Raw genomic sequence first — 22,116 nt, forward strand, 5'->3', positions numbered from 1 at the left:
TGAAGTTGATAAAGTTAAAGTTATACTTGGAAGTTTTAAAGTTTCAGACTTAATTGACCATAGACAGTTACAAACTTATTCCAATCATTTCAGTTAAGGAATGAAGTGTAGACCATATTTAAAACAAAATCAGGAAACAGTTCTGATTAGGATGAAAGGTCCATCACGAATTAAGAAATAAAAGAAATAATGCTGGTACTTCATGTTAGAGCAGGCTGTTAAAAAAATCATGAAGTGAAACATAAGAAGGCTAGATAAGTTTGGAGTAGGCAAGATAAATTATTTGGAAGGCTCTGTGCTAACTGCTATAAGTATAAGAATCAATTTGGCTGATAAGCAATGAATGACTTATGTTTGATATTTGAATTTTTCGATCGGCATTTTCTGAATATGGTTTCTCATTATGATAATAAATAAAGAATTAATTATCACCATGATAGCAGTGATAATGACACTGAACTATTCTTGTCACCATATGACACAGACTATTACTTGTTTTTTAAATTTTAAGAAAGATATGTGCACTTGGAAGCGTTCAATTCACTTGGTGAAAGTGATACAATTAAGTTATTGGAGTTAAATGTTGGGGAGACAACATTTTAAAAACACTGCTTTCACATTGGCCATCCTGTTACAGTTTTAATTGACCAGTTAAAGCAGAGAATAATTAACAGTATCAGTGCAAATGCTTATGTAAAATGGATAGTTCAATTAGAATATTTGCTAGTTTCTTCTAAAAATCTCTATTGTAGCAGATAGAATGTTGTAAGAAATAATATTGCTAATTACCTTTCTAAAACAATATCCTTCACTAGCTCAAGTACAACAGATTAGATGTAAGGCATTTAATGAGAATGGCACAGCACACTGGATTTTAATTTTAGATTACTGGATCCATACGTGGTAGGCAATAATATAATTGAGAAATGACTATGTTACTAATTGAGACTAATGGAAGCAAAATACAGATTTTTTGTTATCATTTTTATAGGGACTAGAAACAATGTTTATTAAAATAATCAAATTAATTATGTAAATGATTATGTTCTTTGTTTTTCTTCTAGAGTGTTCCATATTTACCATAATAAGAAAGGCTGCTGAGTTAAAAGAATAAAAGTTCTGAAATATGGAGTATGTATATTGTTGCTAACTGCTGTTCTTTGATTTGCACAATGTACTCTATGGCACCATGATTATAATAACCACTACACAGCTCTAAGTAAATGCTATTTATGAATCTTCTTCTTACTTAGGTAAGCCCTAGAGTAAGTTGTTTTAAACCCTCTGTAGTTTCAATTCTGTATCTGTTAATGTAGTTTATTTTAATGAAGTAGTTTTCAAGCTTTTCTGACTTAGTTCAATAGTAAGACATGTATTTTATTTTATGCACCAATATATTTTCATATATACATAAAACAGAAAAAGTTTTACAAAATATTTTTCTTACTACTAACAATGCACACTGATATTTTCTTTTAAAAATGTGTCTGTTATACATATTTTTCTTAAATAATACTCATTATAACTATTCACTGAGAGATCATGGCTTGCAGTTAGCAAAACTGTTCTAAGAGGTTCTTGACATTAGCTCAACCTGATCGAGAGAGGGATCAGAAGGAAGAGATGAGTCAGGGGTTAGAATAAATAATTCTACAAACAGTGCATAGCATAATAATGTAAGTAAATGAGAACCAGGTAACAGGAGTTTTAGAATAACATTTTAATGAAATAGAAGTGTATTTTACTGTCAAAAATATTTTAAATCAGTAAAGAACCAAGGTGGGAAAAATGTCAGTAGTAATTGTGGTACAAAAAGATAATTTCAACACCTAACCTGAGTTTTTAATAATTTTTTAGGTATGTATACAGTTTCTTAATAAAATTTAATAATACTAATATACTTTATAAAAGACCACTTTTTCTCAAATAGTATTTTACAATATAATTTTTAATAGCTGTAAATCATAAACCATTATTTTAAAAAATAAATTTTAGTTCTGATTTGATTATCTTTGATTATGTGGAACAACAAATAAAAAACAACTGTGGGATACAAAGGCGTTGCCAACATAATTAATTTGATTGCTTGGTTGCTGTAACAGAGAGAGACTGGTGCTTCCTGCCTACAACAGGAGTCTATAGCATTCTTTTCTAAATCATTAATGAATCAGTCGTTAAGACCTAGTTTCTGGTTTTCTGTGTTAAAGGTAGTAGAAGGAATTTCCTAAAGCACATGAATCACCTGGATATAAAATAAAATAAAGTGATTTGACATTGTATAAAAATAATAAAAGGCTGGAGAAAGAGGAGAGGTTCATGAACATAAAGTTAAGCCTTTAACTTTTTGGGGGAAAGGAAGATCAAATGATCTCAGATAATGACTCCTTTTCTGCATTGGAAACTTTCAGAAACAGTTGTTATTGCAGATGGCCTCGGCCTCAGGATGCATCAATATTAACTGTTTCTGAAAGGTTCCAATGCATAAAAGGAGTCATGATCAGAGATCATTTAATCTTCCTTTCCCTCAGAAAGTCAAAGGCTTAACTTTGCTATAACCCAATAGTGAATCCACTAATGTGTGTCCTTAATACAATCATTTTAAGTGACATATAATTAACATGTATCTTGTATAACCTAATACTGGTTTTCAATTAACATGTAATGACTCTATTAGTAAATCAAAGTTAGATGCTTATTGAAGACACTAAGTTTAACATATTGCTTTCCAAACTTTTCATTATTTATGCATTTATATATCACCAGTGAGTAGTGTATAAGTCCTGGCATCATGGCAAACTTTGCCGTTAAAAAACAATTCAGAGGTTTAACAAGGTAAGGGCTAGACTTAGCTAGTTTGGTGGACTTACATATTTATTTTAAGCCCAAGAATTTTTCTCTGCCAGGTCAAATCTCAGTTGGTTGTCTGAGAGAGCATCCTGGACATAATCTTTCTTTATTTGATTTTGAGGAGAGTTTTGTCCTCCTGAATTACACATTTAGGTGTTTCATTTCATATTCAAATTTTTCCTGCCAGAAGAGTTTTCAAGTTCTAAAGGAATCCATGGACTATCTATACTATACATCATTCTTTAATATGGTGGTTTTTATACTGCTCTGAAATTGTTCTCTTCTTATCTCCAATATGTATAAATGTGGATATATCTGCAGGTACAGCATCCCAACTTGGTTTTCAACGTGAAGGAAGGGATTGCTCCTGTGTTTGCATTTGAGGGACTACAACAGACAATGGCGAAAGGTGTCGATTCTGGAAAAGACTTTTCCAGTGGCACAACTTACTATGTGGCTTGGGCACAGGCACTTCACCACTTTATGTCTCATTTCCTGTACTGCAAAAAAATTGAAGATAAAATAATACCTATCTTATCTGTATTTGTGAAAACTTCATGGGCTAATTCATGTGACACATATTCACAGTAACATTTAGTAAGTGTTACCTATCTCTGTATCTGTCCTCGGTATCTAATAGTATATAAAAGATGGACATAATTGAATAAATATAATTGGGTGGATGAATACATATTATAGCCAAAATTGTCCAAGATATCTTGTTTGCCCTATTACTTTATGTAATGCTCAAAGATAAAAACAGCCTATTTTACATTCCCTAAAGTACCTAGTGTTTGATGCCACAAATGATATTTAATGAATGGGATGTGAGGAATAAAATTAGCAATAACTGTTACAAGACAAAGCACACTCTATCCTAGAATGAAAATTATTTATAATGATTGAATATGTGGAAGTTGCAGGAAAAATGTATTCTGCAACCATCAAAATCATCTCTTTTTCAGAAGTGATTTTAAATGTATATTGAATTGTATATATGTATACTTTTAAAATAAATATGTATTCATATTCAATTTGACATTTATATTTTTGAGAAATAAATTAAAAGTATATGACTCCTATGGACTTCAGGGCAGTTCACATAACTGCAGTGCTATTCAAATATCTCTGAGATGTTGTTCCCAAAATAAATTCATTTTGGCAATGAATTGGAATCCAGAATTAAGACCTTTATATTCAAAGTAATTAGTAGTACTTAGTAGTATTAGCAGCTTGACCCTGAATTTTGTGGTCTCTTCTCTAGACTATGTATAGATATTTGTGTCAAACAGTGTCTAACCAGTGTACAATAGATATTAAATTATAGGGAACACATAATAGAGGCCGTGGAGCAGCTTGGGAAGTGGAATGTGCATCTGGAAGTTGATGAGGGTGGGTGGAAGCTAAGAGGATACTGAACTTGACTCACATACTTATTATAATTTAGCAAGTTGTGAATTGTTTCAGGTTTTCTTAGAAATTTTAGAAATGAAATAAAATATATCCCCCATTGTCTTTTAAATATACATAGCAGGGAGACATGCCTCAGGGTGTAGTAAAAAATGTGAGAAATTGAAGTCTACATTTGTGGTTTGAACCTGAGTTGTTTTTCTCTGACTGCTGATTCATTTCAACTAAAGAAGAAAAGAATTTCATTTATGTCACAGAGCTAATGAACAATTATTTACATGAAAATATAGACTTCATAATTAACACTTGAGACAAAAATATGTTCTTAACTAAATATTTTAAAAATATAATTGGAAGAGACAGCCAGACCCCAAGATATACATGTTTTAAAATGATAGGCTCAATAGATGATAGCATAAGGATAAAGAATCTTAAAAGGCCAAGGTATGCAGAGATGATATTATCTTGTCTACTCCTATTGTAAGCATCATTTTTGAGAGAAAAGTTAGAGTATTTTTAAATGATACATGCAAATTTGAATTGTATTATTTTTTAACATTATAAACATGTTGTTTCCCTTAAATGCTGCCTCCAGAAGTAATGTTCTGTTAAAAATATGTAAAACTTAACCAAACCCCTTTTCTACTTCATTCCATTAGTCAAATTACTGTGGATTTGACTAATTTGGAGCTAGAAGACAATGGGAGACTATTCATTGAAATATATTTAATTGAACTTCTGATTCAACAGCTATATTTCATTTCATACACTTTCCTCTTTTCATTTTCCTATCTTCCTCATGGCTATATTTCATCATTGTCCTTCTAGCCATAATTTATTCATCCCACCACTCCTTTTTTCTATTCCTTCTTTTTTCCCTTTTCACTTCTGTTTCTTCTTCTCTTCTTTCTCTTCTGCAAGGCTAAATTTCTGTGGCCTATCCTCTGCATCTGTTTTCTCTGCACAGGAATGTAAGCAAGGTCTTAGAAAAAGAGAGGTGAACGAAGATCAAATAACCATATTGTTGGTTGCTCTTTGCATAGTCCACTAATTAGCAGTAATCCAGCCATTTATCTGGGTGTCTAAACCCCAATTTATTCAAATTTGCCTGGAGTTGCATGTGAGCTAAGGAAATCCCAGGAGGCCCACCTCCAGAGCAGAATGTCTTTATCCTCTTTCAGACCTCTCTGCCCTGGAGAAGGATGCTGGTTATCACTTTGAATTGGAATTTTAACTGATCTGCAATGTTTATGAAACCTCAAAATACATATATTAAATATTGCTGTAAACATTTTAAAGACAATGTTGCTAGAATAATTTTATTGACAGTGTTAGCAAAATGCTTTTTAATAAAGAGCTCGTATTACTTAGCCTTAAATAGATATTTCTCTCTTAAAAAATATATTATGTCTTTAAAAGAAAAAAATCAAAACAACGAATCAAAGAATGTTTCTTTGAACATGTTAAATACAATATAGTAAAATTTTTGGTAAAGATTTCTAAGTGGAAAATTATTAACCAGAGGGCCCTTCAATTGAAAAGAAGCCATATCTTTCAGAAAACATCCTTCCTGTATGCAAAGCAAAGTGTCTTTTGTTCGCTTTTGGATCACTCAAATTAACAAAGCACTCTGTATTGGCGAGCCCCTTTGATGATTGACACTTTTCTGTTACGTTTCTCTTTTTCTTTTGAGATGGAGTTTTGCGCTTGTCTCCCAGGCTGAAATGCAATGGCACCATCTCGGCTCACTGAAACTTCCGCCTTCTGGGTTCAGTGATTCTACTGTCTCAGCCTCCCGAACAGCTGGGATTACAGGCACATGCCACCATCCAGGGCTAATTTTTGTAATTTTAGTAGAGACGGGGTTTCATCATATTAGTTGAGCTGGTCTTGAACTCCTGACCTCAGTTGATCCACCTGTCTTGGCCTCCCAAAGTGCTGGGATTACAGGCCTGAGCCACTGCACTCAGCCGTCTGTTGTGTTTTTAAAAGCTTTTTCCTTCACACAACATTTTGCAAAACTCGTTAATATATTTGTAAAGTTTTTAAAAAATTATTATAAACAACTCTGGAATTTGTAAATAAAGCAAAAGAATTAAATGCTCACTAGGAAGCATATTGAAAACAAATTTTTTTTTTAATTTGGTTTACCTGAGTAACAACCTTATTCCCATAGTGGCTGGGATCCTTCCTTGGATTTTTTATTTTGTCACGGCTTCTTCCCTATGTCTTATAATTCTCCATTTTATAATTCCCTGATTTTTATGTTTCTTCCTTCTACTGTTGCTATTTTTAACAAAAATAATTTAAATGTTCATGTAAGGGACTTTATGGCTGGTCACAGTAGCTCACATCTGTAATCCCAGCACTTTGGGAGGCCAACGTGGGCACATCACCTGAGGTCAGGAGTTTGAAACCAGCCTGGCCAACATGGTGAAACTTCTCTCTACTAAAAATACGAAAATTAGGCCGGCGTGCTGGCATGCACCTGTAATCCCAGCTACTCAGGAGGCTGAGGCAGCAGAACTGCTTGAACCCAGGAGGTGGAGGTTGCAGTGAGCTGAGATCTTGCTACTGCACTCCAACCTGGGAGACAGAGCAAGATGCCATCTCAAAAAAGAAAAAAAAGGTAGGAAGGGACTCTACATATATTGCTGTAGCCTCCTTATCATCTATTAATAAGGTTTTCTAAATCAAAATGGAATATATTTTATTTGAAACCCACTTGCACCCACTTCTAGTTCAATGATTTTTGCACAGGGTTGGTCAAAAATCTGACAGTGCAGAGGCATCCAATCTGAAGTTTCTGTTCTCATTTGTCACTTTAAGGAAGTAGAAGCTAGCTGCAAAGTAATCATCAAGCCACAGCTATTGTCTTACTTAATCGATTCTTCCTCATTAACAGAAATAACTGAGGAACTATTAGGGAAATATTACAACCGATCTTTCTTGGATAAATTCTTTTTCGTTTTTGTACTCTAGACACATTGGCCTTCAGTTTCTTCATGTCCTTTCCAAGCTCAGGGCCTTTTCACATGGTGTTCTTTCTAGGTAGAGTAATTCCTGCTTAATTTTTATTGTGTTAATTGCTGCTAATTCCAAAAATCTCAGCTTAAATGTGAGCTGCTTTTGAATGCTGCTTCTAACTACCTGGAATTCGTAGGTTTTCCAAATAAACCTTAACATAAAGAATGCATTTCTTCTTAGCACTTACTACATTTCCAGGAATTCTAATGACAGAATTCTTTCTGTAAGTCTTTCTATTATGTCTGCTTTTGCTGCTAACCTGAGAAGTCCATCATGGCAAGGAGTGTGTCTGACATGGTCAATACTATGCCCATGGTACCTAGTGGAATGCTTGAAACATTGAAGGTGTACCATAATTATTTATTGGGAGAAAGAAGACTTGTGGGAAAGGATGGGTGGAGGTGAGGTATAAAAGACTACAAATTGGGTTCAGTGTATATTCTTCGGGTGATGGGTGCACTAAAATCTCACAAGTCACCACTAAAGAACTTACTTATGTAACCGAAAACCACCTGTTCCCACAAAACCTATGGAAATAAAAACTTTTTTAAAAAGATAAAGTTATGAAGAAACTAATTATTTTTTCAATTAACTTTAAAATAAAACTGGTACATTGAAATTATTTTGAAAATATCCAAGAACTAATATTTTTTCTTAAAGTCATAATTAGATAGTCTCTTAGTCTCTGAGGGACGTGATGGAGCAATGAGATTATGGAAAGACGATAGCATCATATACACCACATGGCATATAACAATGAAGAAGTAACTAACTTTCCTGGAACTAAGGTTTCAGACAAATGAGACATCATAGAGGTAACGATCAATATATATATTTGTAAAATTTTGAGTTTGTTAGGACTTTTGTTCATCCAACAGGTAATGAAATCACTGTGGAAAATCCTGCAGATATAGAGAACTGAAGAAAATGTATCTCAACTGTCTGTAACTTAAGGAACAAACCAGAATAAGGAAGGGATAAAATGACAAAAGAACTATAAGTAAGCACAACACTGAAAATGCAGTCAGAGTCCATGAGATTCCAGGTGGAATATGAGAGAAGAAGTAAATTTGTGGAGGTGTGAATATACATGCACACACAGGTAATAGCAAGAAGGTCAGCTGAAGAATATGTTGAGATTATGAATGTGTGCTAAGGAAGTTTGAAATACATAGCTCATGTTTATTTTTGTTTGTCTTAGTTTTTCTGTAGGTAAGTTTGAAGTCAATAAGGCAAATGGGTGAAAGAGAGGAGGGAATGAGACAGTGGTAACAGTCAAGAGCCTACTGAAACAATTCATGCAAGAGATGACCAAAGTATGCCTTGTGCTATTAGTTAGTAGATAAAATAAACAGAAAAGGAAATATTCCCTAGATAATTGAAATGAAAACTTTCAACAGTTGTTGTAGAATGACATGAGAAGTTTACTACAAGTGGTGTTTGAGATCTATAAAAATTAAAGTCATTAAACACCAATAAAATGAAGTAATCTGAAACCTCCAATGTAAAATGAAAATATCCTTCCACTTTTATTTTATCAGAAAATCAGAGATGTACAGAGGAATGGTTATAGCACAAAAATATTTCTCTATTGTCTTTGTCCCCCCAAGGATAGTAACGACACTGTGCTATGCACACATTCTTTTGTATGATTACATATCTCTCAATTTATGCTTAGGACTTTAAGCAGCAATGTGCTCACAGGGTGAAGAAGAACAAGTAGTGAAGGTATCACTCTGAATTCCCCGAATTTTTACTCTGAAATATCAGTTAGCAATCACTTGGCATGAATTCTCACTCTAAAACACCAGTTAGTAATCACTTGGATTGAATTCAGTATATATATTCTATTGTGTGTTGTGAAAAACCACAGATATGATTGATGACTTTTGGTACTAGACTCATAAAAAAAGTACTCAGTAATTTATAGTATAAACCCCCATATTAATGGAAGGTTAGGAGAATGTTGTTTTGACAGTACATAAAAGGTATTTTAGTGTGCATTTATGTTACTCACTTGGCCAATATTTGCTCATTCGGACTTTTTAAACAAGGATAAAGAACATTTTAAAAGTTAATAATATTCATATTTACTAGAAAGATTGAGAAATACAACAATTGTAAAGAATAAAATATTATTTATAATCCCTTCATGCAAATATACCCTTAATTAATATTTATATTTTGGCCTATTTACTTTGAGTCATATATACATGAATATTTAATATGCTTGCAATCATGCTGCCTATAATATTGCCTCTATTTTGCTTTTATCATATTCTAAGAACATTTCAAAATTGTAAAAATTATTTGATTCTTATTTAATATCCAAATAATATTAAAAATTATGGGCATGTGAGATTTATATATATTAATTTGTAGCTAAGCCTGGAGATGCTTCCACATACTTTTGGTAATGTAAAATAGTTCTTTGAAGTTCATCTTACTATGTATAATTATCTTCTCAAATCTCTGATTATTTCTTTAAAATGGAAATTCTGACATAAACTTAAGTGAACTCTTAAAAATTTCTTCCTATATACTGCCCAAGGGCATTCCAGAAAGTCTATACTAACATATAGTCCAACCAAGAGCTTAGTTAATTGAAATTATTATCTTTTTCTTTTTCTAATTATTTGACTCTAAATACATTAATCATTTTGGTGCTTATTATCTGTAATTTATTCTATGAATTGTTACTTAATATCTTCTTAAGTAATATTATCTCAGTGTGGTAATGCTTTTAATGATAGGTTGAACCCCATTTTTATATTAAAAATACTATTACTATTTTATAGATAAAATTTTTTAAAAAGATAGATAGAAGTAGTTTTTATTCCCCAAAACTTTTGTTCCAAATGATAAAACAGTGCATTTGTTTCATAGAGAATTTTGTGATATCTGCTTTGCATTTAAGTTTTAGTAAATCTATCAAAATCTGTTTCTCTGTGTCTTGCCTTGAGTATAAATGATGGATACAAATTAAATCTAGATTAAATTCAAACTCTATATAAAAATACAATATAATTGAATTGCTAGAAATCATGAGAAGCCATTGATTACTTATAAAGGCTTCCAAATTAATAAATGGTCTTTTTATGAAAAAGAATTCATAGTGTCCCACTTTATCTTCTGAGTGATAATTGACAAAGCACTTTTTCCTCCATCTCAAGCTGAGTTTTGGGAGCCAGAATCCAATCACAATATGCAAAAGAATTTCAAATACCTACACATCTTGACTAGCGAGAGTGATTTGAAATGGTCAGAAATTTGGGTTCAGAGAATCAAATGTCTCCACATTTGACATTGACACTCAGGGAAAATACTTGGGCAGGGGAAGCATTGTTGGGCTTGACTGAAATAGGCTGAATCAGTAATGCCTTCTACTGATAACCCTTGAGGAAGGAATCTCCGCGAAGTAAGTAATTTATTTCTCCCTCTTGTTTAAGACCCTTCCCCACCCCCTACTTTGATGCCTCTCAAATTTCTGTATTTCCAACTAAATAACCAAATAGCAACATAATTATTTATTTTGAGTAAAAACTGTTTCTTTTAGAAGAGGCATGCATAAGCTCTCTTATTTGCCAGTTTGTGACAGATATTCTCTATTTGCTTTCCTATATTCACTTTCCATCCTTCCCTACCTGGGAAGTGTATCTGTATGAATGCCATCAACAAAGCTTCCATTCTTTTGGTTTCCATTTGGTTTCCATTTGATTTCAGCCAATGGAGAAGTAATAAGCAATGCAAAGAAGTTAGGATATTTATTTTCCTGAATGAACCCCATGTGAAATCACCAGCCTTAACTAAAGATTGCCCCACCTCAAATGGTGGCTTGTTCTATGTGATTCTTGCTCCTTCCTGTTTTCAGTAAACTTCTCCCCCCTGTCTCTTCAGTTCTCCATGTGTTAGTACTGCTACTGCTGCTAGTCCAAGGTTCACAGCATACTCCTTAGCAATTAGACATAATTTAATAATTACTGTTTTCTATGAATGCTTAGTTTTTTTCCCTTTTTGTAAATAAACCATATTAGTTATCTATTACTGTGTAACAATTTACCTTAAAACTTCTGAATTCAAAACAGATGAACAATTATCTCACAACTTTTTGTGGGTCAGGAATTTCATAGTGGCTTAGCTGTGTAAGGCTAAGAGAGGCCTCTCCATGAATTTGTCACATTTCTACATGGGTTGAGAACAAAGACACTGATGGTCTTTATTCAGGGCTATCGTTTCAAGGAAATTTGTATAGTGGCCTGCCTTGGAAGACAGCTATAATATCTCCCACCCGAACCGAGGATAGCCATCTTTACTGTCCAGCATAAAATATTTAGGTTTCCTAGGACCAAGATTTCTCTATTATAATGCAATTCATTGAATATTCAGGTGTCACCTGGTCCTCTGTGGTGCCTGTGGAAGTGAGGTTTGAATGTGTATGAGAACATGCTAACTCTCTGGCTATTGTTACTGCTGTGAATAAAAACTTCTTTAACTCTGACCCAGAATCCTTGTGTCTTTTGCCATAATCCATAAATACAGGGCAGGCTAACATGCTAGCTGGCAATTAGGGCAAAATCATAGACTCTCCAGGGTTCTTGACAGGTGGTTCTGGCTCAGGGTCTCTCATGAGTTTGCAGTCATGATGTTGGCAACAACTGCAGTCATCTGAAGACTTGACTAGACTTGGAGGATCTGCTTCCAGGATGGCTCACCCACATGGCTGGCAAGATCATGCCACCTGTTGTTGGGAGGCCTTGGTCCTTGCCACATGGAACTCTCCGTAGACTAGTCTGAGTATTCTTACAACATGGCAGTTGGTTTCCCCAAAGCGAGTGATCTAAGATAATGCAAGATAGAAGACATGATGTCATTTATGATATAACCTCAAAAGTTACACTTGTATATCCACAGTATCCTTTTGGCTTCACTGGACAACCCTGGTCAATGTAGGAGATGCCTATACAAGGATATGAATATCACCAGGTAAAGATCATTGAGGTTCACTTTGGAGGATGGCTTCCACATGAACTCCTTCTCAAAATATCCTAATTTGTGTCTAACATCTCTTTCCTTACTACTACTCTGGCTTAAACTTCTTTACATGTACTGTCACTGCTTAGCCCCTATAAGCATGTTTGTATTTGAATTTGCTCCCTGTGCTCTCTTACTTTATCCATAAAGTAAGACACTCCAGGGTTGAATAATTCCATTTACAGAGGAAATATGAAATTTAAAATTTAAATAATTTGACCAAAATCTTGCAACCAGTATGAGACTACAGAGACCCCAAATCTGGAACTCTTTTGAATATTTAAAACAACTAATTGGGTAACAAATATAAAAATGAATTAAGAACGACAATCTTGTAATGTTCAGTAAACTGGATTAATATGTAGACAATGTATAGGAATATACCTACCAAAGAATTTTTTCTACTTCCTTATCAGAAAGTTTCTAACATGCCCATTGTAAAAGATACATTGGAGGACCATTCAAGAAATTCTACATTTTGTCTTGATTAAGACATTACATTTTATCTGAAAGATTATTACCTAAGTTTTGTGATAATAATTTCAGAAATTGTTATTTAATAATAAATTTATTTACAATTGAGTGTAATCCCTAAACAAATATAGTCATCCAGAAGAAAGCTTACAGACATACGCAAACAGACTAAGTCTGATTTCATTGAAGGAGTTTGAGAAAGTCTGGAGATCTCTATGATTTTCTGCAGTGAGGTTCTTCGATGACTTGATACTATATTTGGAGGTGCCTAAAGCAGTGACAGTGACCATAAGAAATTATATCTCCTTCACAAATTCGAGTTGAATTGACCTTAATAGCAGAAATTCACTGGTAATTCACTTTTTAATGAGAAAAAGATGAACAGTTTAACCATTACTGCGTAAACAAGCTTGGGAAGCTTTGAGTTATTTCTTTTCTCTTACTGAAAGTAAAGTATCAGTGTTATATTGAGGTCAGGAGTATTCTGAGGCTAGAAATCTTACATAAAAAATCCTCCCTACAGTCTTTCAGTGGAAGTATATTTTGTCTTTGTTAGTGTTTTGAGCTGAAAAAGTTCATTTACATTTATCTTAACTATTTTCATTCTTTTCTTTTAACTGATTCCTATAAAAATTCTCTTTTCTGTAGCTTTCCTGACAGAAAAAGCTAAGGAGTTTTCAAATTCAATAAGCAAGATGGGAAGGAAGACATGTCTCAACTAAACCTCTATCAGGGAACTTCAGGTTTGTAGTGTATGGGAGGTCTTTAGAGCCATCAATCTGCTAAAGCAACCGAAAACTTGGAGTGTTTTGATTGTATGTGTGATGTTCTGGATGTGGGCTAGCTTTATAGTGTAAAACAATTCTACTTTCTGAAGATTCTTTATCCCTTTCTGGAAGGATCAAAATATCAGTACACTCTTTCTTTCAAGGTTTCCAAGAAGAGAGAGAGAAATAAACACGTTGATATATTACATACTTGCATCCCTTGGGTGTGATATTAAAACACATTCTTTTGAACAACATTCAACATACTCTCACAAAAGCCCCCTAGCCGAGACAAACAAACAGACAAACAAACATGTTAATCCAGACTCTGCTGCCCGAGCTGCTGTTCAGGTTCAGTGTTCAGCCTCTGAATACTTACTTTGACAGTTGAGTGTGAATTATGCTATTAGATCACCAGATGGGGGATTGTGGGACAAATTTTGGTAGAGCTGGAATAATGGATGCATTCACACACAAAATGTTCCTTTCCTCTTCTCAGCTAGCTGACTTTCGGTTTTCTTTTGCCAATTGTTAATGGTTCTGTGATTGGGCCAATGAGGACTTACTTTCTAGGGTTATAGACTGGCTCTATCCCTCTTTTCTGTCTCTCTGTCTCTCTTCTCTTTCCTTCCCCCACCTCCCACCTCCTCCCCTCTCCTTTCCAACCCTCTCCTCTCTTAGTAGAGCTGAACAAGAGAAGCCACTGTTATCTTTGTCAGCCATCCTAAGAACACCAGGAGAAACAGCCATAGGATGGTGGACCAGGAAGATGAGAGAATTAAGCCCCTTAATGTCATCTTAAAGCCATTCTTCCTTCCCTACTTTGACTTACTGTAAGTCTAAGGTGGGAACAATCAGTTTGCTCATTACTGAAGTTACCATGAATAGGGTTTCCTTTCGTTGCAGCTGAAAGCATTCACTCCGGCACAGAAAGCACATGGGAAGTAGAGAGGTAAGCAGAAACACAAGTGACCTGGCTGGGTATCCTCTGCAATTGGTATGGAGGTGAAGAAGCCGGGATACTACATAATCCATTGCAAGATACTATGTATTCAATGCCATGTTTTAGAAAGATCAGTTTGTCAGCAGTGACTGAAAGAAAATAATATGTTGGGAAAATAATCTTGGGGGTAAAAATGTGCCTGTCCCATGTTTTGGTGAATCTACAACCGTAGATTTAATATTTTACTCTAGAAAGACACAGCAGGGCCAATCATTAGGCCCAGCTCCACTAGCAGGGTCTTCTCTTATAAGTTTAGTATATTAATATTATGTTTCTGAGTGAGATTTCAAGAAAATTTTCTCAAGGAAAATCTTGAGGTTTATATTCAAGTATATGCTTGAAAAGTACTGTTTAGCAATGACCATTTATTCTGTCACTGTTTTACGTGAGCTCAGTGAGTGCCCAAGATGTACATATCTTACATCATTCTTTTCTGTCTATACCTGAGTTCTGGCAAAGCCATTATTGCTTCTTGTCCCCATCTAGCCTATCACCACCCTTTCTGTGGGCAGATGAGGAAAAAGATGTTGCCATTCTTCCATCTCTTTGTCTTTCATTCTTCTCTCCAATGTCACTGAGAAAACAGGATGCAACTTTGTCAAGATGCAACACAACTTTTCAACCTACATGTGTAGTCAAGTTATGTTTTTTTCCCCCAGGGATAAATTAAGATTTCAAATAGCTATTACCAGCTATTTATCTTTTTTTTTCCCTCATTTTAGGTCCAAGAAGTTTATTTATTTGTTTACATTTTGTATGTGTGTGCGTGTGTGTGTGTGTGTGTGTGTGTGAGAATAGGTGAATAGCAGCTGTTCACTGTATCAAATCAAAATAGACTAATTTCTCTGTTTCAATTAGCAAACTATCTGCCTAAATACAAAATAGTAATTGTAGCAGAAGCACCGATAGCAGGCTTGAGAATAAAACTATCAAAATATCTGCCCTTAACCCAGGATTTTTATGTATATAACTCATTTGCTTTGGTAAAATATCTACTGGCACAGCTGAATCTAAATAGCATTTCAGACGCATCCTAAACAGCTTGCCTGAAGACTGCAGCACACTGTGCTTATATACTTTCTGAAATCTATCTATATTTTATTTTGTCTTGAAAAAGATTAAAGAATAGAATTATATTAGAACTGGTGGAGGCATGATCCATGCCCCCTTGATTATATGGAAACATTAAAATGTCATCAGCATGTTAATTTTGTCATCTCAACTGCACGAGATTTATTCAGCACTTCTATCTATTACATTACTCTAGAAACACAATTTATTCTGATTGTGGAAATGTCATAGGCAGCGACTAAAAACATCTGGAATTCTTAGTTTAGAAAGAATGTCTGGTTTCAAAAATGCTATTTCTAAATTAATTTTATATATAAAGAAGGCAGGACTCAAAGATTTTTAAATTACTCAAATTGCAGTATTCATTTGGCCTACCAATTTTAACATAGGAGGTCAAAAACCAAAAAAAGAAAAACAAAATTAATGCATAAGTAATTATTTTAATGATTGGCAAAATAAAATTGTCTCTAACGAAAGTTTAACTTCTGGAAAATAGAATGACCTGGTTTTTGTTTGTTTGTTTTTCCATTTTTTCCCTTCATTAAAGCAAGAAAAGCTTGACTAAGCCTGTGACACACGCAGGAAGTTGAAACAAGGGTGGGAGATGGGTAATCAATCCCAAGAAGACAGAAGACACAGAATTGTCAAAATGGGAAAAAAGAAATGTGATTTTAGCTTTTATGTTTTACTATTTCCTTTATTAAACTTTTAAACAGAGTATATTTGTCTGCTATTTCTGAGGTGAAAGCAATTCCCTTGCTGAGGACTTGTCTATAGTGCAGTGGGGAGAAAGGAAAGCAAACTTCGGTTGCAGATAATTCAAAAATACTTTCTGTATGCATACTCACATTCCATTATGTGGGATTTCTAAGTCCTGAAGACTCTTAAGACTGAAATAAATGCCCTATTGGGGCTCAGAAAACATACCCCAAAATGAAGGGCTCAGCAGCAGCCACAGGATAAAACGTTCTTCTCTGAACGTCTCCTGCCCTCCTGTCTCTCAGGCCCATTTTCTCCCAAGTGTAGCCATAGAAACTAGAATCCCTCTTCCCGAAAGTTTGTCATAAAAACCAGAACCTCTTTTCCCCAAAGCCAGTCACCTCCCCTCAAAAAAAATCTAAAAATATTACTCTAACTTTCTTTCTTCCCTATCTGTGTAAAAAAATTGCCTTAAATAAACTATCTGGCCTACCTTGTTTGACTATAGATTGATTTTAAGACTCCCATTCCAGAGAAGATCTTGTTAAACGTACAGAAGGAAGAAATATATGCTTGGAGAGACCAAAAGGAATGTATATATATCCTATTAGTTCTCTCCCTCTAGAGAACCCTGAAGTAATACAGATTTTTATACCAGAAGTGGCTCTAGAGGAATAGAATATTAAGGATGGAGTTCTTTCATTGGTTTTGGGGTTTCCAGAGTTGACTGCTTAATATGATTAGACCCAAAAATGCTAAGGACTCTACTTCTAATTGTATGAAGAACACTGATAGTCCTTGGCATGAACTGTTTAGAGAGTTATGCAAAATAAATGCATTTGACGCTCCTGACTCACTGCTCATGAGAAGCAAGGAGTTTAGTGACTCTACATAATACCTTTGACTACATGTGGAGAACATAATGAACCTGGTTCGTTGCTCCTAAGTTTAGAAGACAAAGTGATGAAAGAAAAGAGGAACTCAGGGATTCTGTTTCCTGGCTTCAGAAGCAGACACTGGGCCTCAAATTTGCTAAGATTCCCCTGAATGAGAGTCTTATCTCCTGTAGAGAAAGAGCTGAAATTGTGGAAAAACAGACACAAGCTCTTATCATTTGAGTGGCTGACCTGCAAAGAAAGATGCATGCCTAGCCTCAACAGGTGTCTATTATTAAAGGAAGGGCATTGATTGGAAAAGAATTGGACCCTGAAACTTGGAATAGGAACACGTGGGAGGACCCTGATGAAGCCGGGGACACTGAGTTTGTGAACTCTGATGAACCGCTTTTGCCAGAAGAAGCAGCTTTCACATCTCTAGTAGAGGTAACTTCCCCTCACCATTTCATGCTGCCATCAGCCTTTTCACCTTTGTGTGAGGAGATGAACCCGAGCTTAATGAGGCAACAGTGATGGCCTCCCCTGAGGCAGTTGTCAGGCAAAATAATGTTGATTCTTCTCAGGAGAAATCCCAGTGCCCCTGTCTGCTTCTACACCTATAACTAGACTGAAGTCCCAGCTGGCCCCTGAAGGTGAGGTTGAGACTGTGACCCATGAGGAGGTACACTGCACTCAAAAAGAACTATTTGAGTTCTCTAATTTATATAAACAGAAATTTAGAGAACAAATATGGGAATGGATATTAAGGTTATGGGATAATGGTGGAAGGAACACAGAGTTGGATCAGGCTGAATGTATTTGTTTGGGCCCACTAAGTAGGGACTCTGCTTTTAATGTTGCAGCTCAAGGATTGATAAAACGTTCTAATAGTTTATTTACTGGTTAACTGAAATATGGATTAAAAGATGGCCCACTGTGAATAAGCTGGAAATGCCTAATCTCCCTTGGTTTAATGTAGAGGAAGGGATCCAAAGGCTTAGGGAGACTGAAATGGTGGAGTGGACTAGTCTCTTTAGACCTATTCATCCAAGCTGGGAGGGTCCAGAAGATATAGTCTTGACCAATGCCTTGTGAAATAGATTTGTGAGGACAGCACCTGCATCTCTGAAGAGCTCTGTAATTGCTCTTCTCTGTATGTCAGATATAACAGTGGGAAACATAGTCACTCGATTACAAAATTTAAATACCATGGGAGTAATTGTATCCCAAGGTGGCAGGGGCCAAGTGGCTGCACTCAACCATCGAAGGCAAGGTGGGCATAGCTAACATAATGGACAGCAGAGGCAAAGTGGCAATCAGAACAGTCTGACTCATGTATAGCTTTAGCACTGGCTAATTAATCACAGACTTCCTAGAAGTGAAATTGATAGGAAGCCTACTGCATTCCTACTTAATTTATACAAGCAGAACACTCCTAGGTTAAATGGACAAAATATTAATTTGAATTATAAAAAAGAGAATTATGACCCCTCAATCAATTTTTAGACTTGAGCCATTTTACAGGCCCAGAACCCCTTGAATAAAGGGGAGCTTGGGTCCCCTTGAGAAAGAACCCCACTACATTACTGACAATTTATGCAGTAAATCTTTCTCCCAGCCTTCTAGAAGGAGATGTCCAGCCTTTTACCAGGGTAACTGTGCATTGGGGAAAGGGAAATGAGACATTTCCAGAACTACTGAACACTGGTTCTGAGCTGATGTTGATTCCAGGGGAGCCAAAATGTCATTGTGGTCCTCCAGTTAAAGTAGGGGCTTATGTAGGTCAAGTAATTAATGCAGTTTTAGCTCAGGTCCAACTTACAGTGGGGCCAGTGGGGCCCTGGACTCAATCTTGTGGTCATTTCCCCAGTACCAGAACGTATAATAGGCATAGACATACTTAGTGGCTAGCAGAATTCCCATATTGGCTCCCTGACTCATAGGGTGAGGACTATTACGGTGGGAAAGGCCAAATGGAAGCCATCAGAGCTGCCCCTACCTAGAAAAATAGCAAAAGAAAAACAATATTGCATCCCTGGAGGGATTGCAAAGATTAGTGCCACCATCAAGGATTTGAAAGACACAGGGGTCATGATTCCCACCACATCCCTGTTCAACTTTCCCATTTAGCTTGTGCAGAAGACAGATGGATCTTGGAGAATGATAGTGGATTACCATAAGCTTAATGAAGTGGTGACTCCAATTGCAGTTGCTGTACCAGATGTGGTTTCATTGCTTGAGCAAATTAACACATCTCCAGGTACCTGGTATGCAGCCACTGAATTGGCAAATGTTTTTTCCCCATTCCTGTCCGCAAGGCCCACCAGAAGCAATTTGCCTTCACCTGGCATGGCCAGAAATATACCTTTACTGTCCTACCTCAGGTGGGGGATCAACTCTCCAGATGTGTGTCATAATCTAATTTGGAGAGAACTTGATTTGTTTTTGCTTTCAAAAAATATCACACTGGTTTATTCCATTGATGACATTATGCTGATTGGATCCAGTAAGCAAGAAGTAGCAAACACATTGGACTTACTGGTGAGACACTTGTATGCCAGAGAATGGGAAATAGATCCAACTAAAATTCAGTAACAACCAAACGTACCTTTTCACTTTTTTTCTGCCTGCTTTATATTCGCTGGTAGCTGATTAGATTGTGCCCATCAGATTAAGGGTGGATCTCCCTCCCCGACCCACTGACTCAAATGTTAATCTCTTTTGACAGCATCCTCACAGACACACCCAGGTTCAGTACTTTGTATCCTTCAATGCAATCAAATTGACACTCAGTATTAATGATCACAAGTCCACCTCTTGTCAACTTGAACCCATAGGCATCTCCTGAGATCATACATAATCTTCAAATGAAGACAAGGGATTCCTTATCCTTGGCAAAATAAACTTTCTGAATTGATTGAGACCTGTCTCAAGTACTTTTGGGTTCAAACCCCAGTTCCCTAATACATTTGCCTTATTTGCCCTACCATTTCCCTCCTAATTTAACAAAGCTGATATCCTGTATAGTAGGGTACTCAGATATCTGTTTACTGATCAAGTTACTCCCATTTAATATTTTCCATATTAGACTTCAAGCATTACTTAAACAATTATCTTTATTATTATTATTATTATTTTTTGAGGTGGAGTCTCACTCTGTCACCTACGCTGGAGTCAAATGGTGTCATCTCAGCTCACTGAAACCTCCACCTACCTGGTTCAAGCGATTCTTCTTTCTCAGCTTCCTGAGTAGCTGGGACTACAGGCATGTGCCAACCCGCCCAGCTAATATTTTGTATTTTTACTGGAGACAGGGTTTCACCGTGGTAGCCAGGATGGTCTTGATCTCCTGACCTTCAGATCTGCTCACCTCAGCCTCCCAAAGTGCTGGGATTACAGGCGTGAGCCACCGCACCCTGTCAACTATTATCTTTCATGGTCAAAGCAAGTCTGTGAAGTTGATAATATTTCCCCCCACAGTTTAGGTAAGAAAAACTGATATTCCAAGAAGGGAAATAGCTTATCTAAGGCAAACAGCTGTTAAACAATAGAACAAGGTGTTTAACTTAGATCTGAGTGGCTCCAAAACATGTTATTTTGAAAGCACCCCACGTCTTTAGTACTTTCTTTGTTAAACAGCACCTAGTCATCAGAATTTCTAACCTTCCCTTAAAGCTTACAAATGGTCTGTCTTACCACTACCGGCTTGCCAAGGCCTACTGTCCCTCACCTTCCTCAGGGCTGATCTCTCAGAAGAATGTGGGAGGCTGGGAAGAGGGTGCTGAAGAGTTTGGTAAGTTAAGAAGAAACAGAGGTCGCCATTCTAACCGGCGTGAGATGGTACCTCAATGTGGTTTTGATTTGCATTTCTCTGATGACCAGTGATGATGAACATTTTTTCATATGTTTGTTGGCCTCATATATGTCTTCTTTTGAAAAGTGTCTGTTCATGTCCTTTGCCCACTTTTGAATGGGTTTGTTCAGTTTTCTCCTGTTAATCTGTTTTAGTTCTTTGTAGATTCTGGATATTAGCCCTTTGTCAGATGGGTAGATTGCAAAAATTTTTTCCCATTCCGTTGGTTGCGGGTTCATTCTAATGATTGTTTCTTTTGCTGTACAGAAGCTCTGGGGTTTAATTAGATCCCATTTATCTATTTTGGCTTTTGTTTCCAATGCTTTTGTTTTAGTCATGAAGTCCTTGCCTATGTCTATGTCCTGAATGGTTTTGCCTAGGTTTTCTTCTAGGGTTTTTAGGGTGTTAGGTCTTATGTTTAAGTCTTTAATCCATCTGGAGTAAAATTTACTGTCAGGTGTCAGGAAGGTGTCCAGTTTCTGTTTTCTGCACATGGCTAGCCAGTTATCCCAATACCATTTATTAAACAGGGAATCCTTTCCCCATTGCTTGTTTTTGTGAGGTTTGTCAAAGATCAGATGGTTGTAGATGTGTGGCATTGCCTCCAAGGCCTCTGTTCTGTTCCATTGGTCTGTATTTCTGTTTTGGTACCAGTACCATGTTGTTTTGATTACTGTAGCCTTGTAGTATAGTTTGAAGTCAGGTAGCATGATGCCTCCAGCTTTATTCTTTTTGCTTAGGATTGTCTTGGCTATTCAGGCTCTCTTTTGGTTCCATAAAAAAATCTGGAGACAACAGATGCTGGAGAGGATGTCAAGAAATAGGAACACTTTTACACTGTAGGTGGGAGTGTAAATTAGTTCAACCATTGTGGAAGACAGTGGCGATTCCTCAAGGACCTATAAATAGAAATTCCATTTGACCCAGCAATCCCATTACTGGGTATATATCCAAAGGATTATAAATCATTCTATTATAAAGACACATGCACATGTATGTTCACTGCAGCACTGTTTACAATAGCAAAGACCTGGAACCAACCCAAATGCCCATCAATGA

This window comes from Aotus nancymaae, unplaced genomic scaffold, assembly GCF_030222135.1.
Source record: "Aotus nancymaae isolate 86718 unplaced genomic scaffold, 86718_ANA_hifiasm-v0.15.2.pri h1tg000029l, whole genome shotgun sequence".
NCBI lineage: Eukaryota > Metazoa > Chordata > Mammalia > Primates > Aotidae > Aotus > Aotus nancymaae.